Genomic DNA, 2,500 nt, shown 5'->3' on the forward strand with positions numbered 1-2,500 from the left:
AGCAGGTGACTATTCTGTTTTATTCTTTTTTGAGTGAGACGATTAGATAATGAGATAGGAGGGCAGGGGAGAGAGGGGGGGGGGTGAGACAGGGTCGGAGGACGAGAGGGAGAGAGGGGGAGGGAGGGAGGGAGAGAGCGAGAGGGATGGAGGGAGGGAAGAGGGACGGAAGGAGTGAGAGAGAGAGAGAGAGAGAGAGAGAGAGAGAGAGAGAGAGAGAGAGAGAGAGAGAGAGAGAGAGAGAGAGAGAGAGAGAGAGAGAGAGAGAAAGGGGAATAAAGAACGAAATAGAGAGAAAGGTGGTGGGAGAGAGAGAAAGAGAGAGAGAGAGAGAGAAGGGGGAGGGGGAGAGAGATATTTAAAACAAGAAAAAAGGTGTGGAGAGAGAAAAAGAAAGAGAGAGAGAGAAGGGAGGGAAGAGAAAGGGGAATAAAGAACGAAATAAGAAAGGCGGTGGAGGGAGAGGAGGGAAGAGAGAGAGAGAGAGAGAGGAATATAAGAAGAGAGAGAGAGAGAGAGAGAGAGAGAGAAGAGAGAGAGAGAGAGAGATAAAACGAAGAGCGAGATAAAAACCAATGAGAGCGAGTCGAGAGAGAGAGAGAGAGAGGATGAGAGAGAGAGAGAGAGAGAGAGAGAGAGAGAGAGAGAGAGAGAGAGAATAGGTGAGAGAGAGAGGGGGAAGGGGAGAGAAAGGGAATAATATAGAACGAAATAGAGAAGAAAGTGCGTGATAGGAGGGAGGAGGGAGCAGAAGAGATTAAGAAGCGAGGGATGAGAGAGAGAGAGAAGAGAAGAGAGAGAGAGAGAGAGAAGGAAAAGAAAGAGAAGAGTCAGAAGAGAGAGAGAGCGCGAGAGAGAAGAGATGTGAGAGGAGAAAGGTAATAAAGATCGAAATAAGAGATAGGGAGAGGGGGGGAAAGAGAGAAGAGTCGAGAGGAAGAGAGAGAGGAAGATAGAGAGAGAGAGGGAGAGGGAGAGAGAATAAGAGAGAGAGAGAGTGCGAAGATAGAGAATGGGAAGAGATAGAGAGGAAAGAGAGAAAGAGAAAGAGAGAGAGAGAGAGAGAGAGAGAGATGTGAGAGAGAGAGAGAGAGAGAGAGAGAGAGAGAGAGAGAGAAGGTGGAAGTGAGAGAGAGAGAGAGAGAGAGAGAGAAGAGGAGAGGAGCAAAGAACGAGAGAGAAGAGGACGAGAGAGAAAGAAAGCGCGAGCGAGAGAACGAGAGAGAGAGAGCAGAACGAGATGAACGTAAAATGAGAAGAGAGAGGGGGGAGAGAGAGAGAGAGAAGAGAGAGAGAGAGAGAAAGAAGAGAGGGGAGAGAGAGAGAGAAGAGAGAGAAGAGGAGAGAAAAGCGAGAGAGAGAGAGAGAGAGAGAGAAAAAAGAGAGAGAGAGAGAGAGAGAGAGAGAGAGAGAGAGAGAGAGAGAGAGAGAGAGAGAAAACGAGAGAGCGAGAGCGAGAGAGAGAGAGAGAAAGGGAAAGAGAGAGAGAGGGGGAGAGAGAGAGAGAGAGTCAGAGAGAGAGAGCGAGAGAGAGAGAGAGAGAGCAAGAGAGAGATAGAAAAAAGGAACATGTGAAAGTGAGATTAGCACTGATGCTACCGAGTCTTTTTATGCAACACATGCGTATATGAAAATCAGGATGATATTAATTATTCAAGCCAGAACAATAGCTGTCTTTTTCACCAGAAAACAGGTGAATGTTGCATTTGCAAACTATTGCTATGGAATAACAGAGAGACAGACAGACAGACGGAGAGAGAGAGAAAAAAAGCCAAAATTGTATGAAATGTGCATAGATAGAGATTTTGCTCAAAGGATAGAGATAAAAAGAGAGGCGGAGTGAAATACACGAGACATGAACGGAAAGAGACAAATAGAAGGAAATAGTGAAGGAAAGGGACAAATAGAGGAGTTAGAATAGAGAGAACGTATTTTAGAAGAAAAAACAATAAAGATGTGTGAGAGAGAGAGAGAGGATACAGAAAAAAAGGCAAGCATATATACAGAACTGAAGGAGAGAGGCATATATAGCTAAAAGAGGAAATCGAGCGTAAAATAGAATATTAAAAAAGAGAGGAGAAAGAGAGCGACTAGGGGAGGGAGTGGCGGGTAACCTGGTAAAGAGTGAAAGGGAGAAAGAGAGCGAGTGAAAATGACAAATTTAAAAGGAATGAAAACGTAAGAAAGAGAAAGTCAAAAGAGAATCATGCGAGAGCAAGGAAGACAGAAGGTAAGAGAGATAGGGAGAAAGAGAGAGGGGGTGGAGGGGGGACAGTCAAGTTTGCTCTGTTTTGTTAATGCGCGGCTCAAGTTTATAATCCTACTGTTAGCTAATCAATCATCAATATGTTATTACCATATAGTACAGAAGTCGTAATGGTCCACCTTATCCACTGCAGTCCCGAAGCCAACTGTCTCTGAAACAGCCTAATTGTTAACAAAAGACAAGCGGACGTCTGAACAAGTCCTATTGAACGCTAATCGCCACCTCTTGATCTCT

The sequence above is a fragment of the Penaeus japonicus genome, unplaced genomic scaffold (assembly GCF_977035675.1).
Source record: "Penaeus japonicus unplaced genomic scaffold, GWHDUDI00000001_assembly GWHDUDI00000016, whole genome shotgun sequence".
Lineage (NCBI taxonomy): Eukaryota > Metazoa > Arthropoda > Malacostraca > Decapoda > Penaeidae > Penaeus > Penaeus japonicus.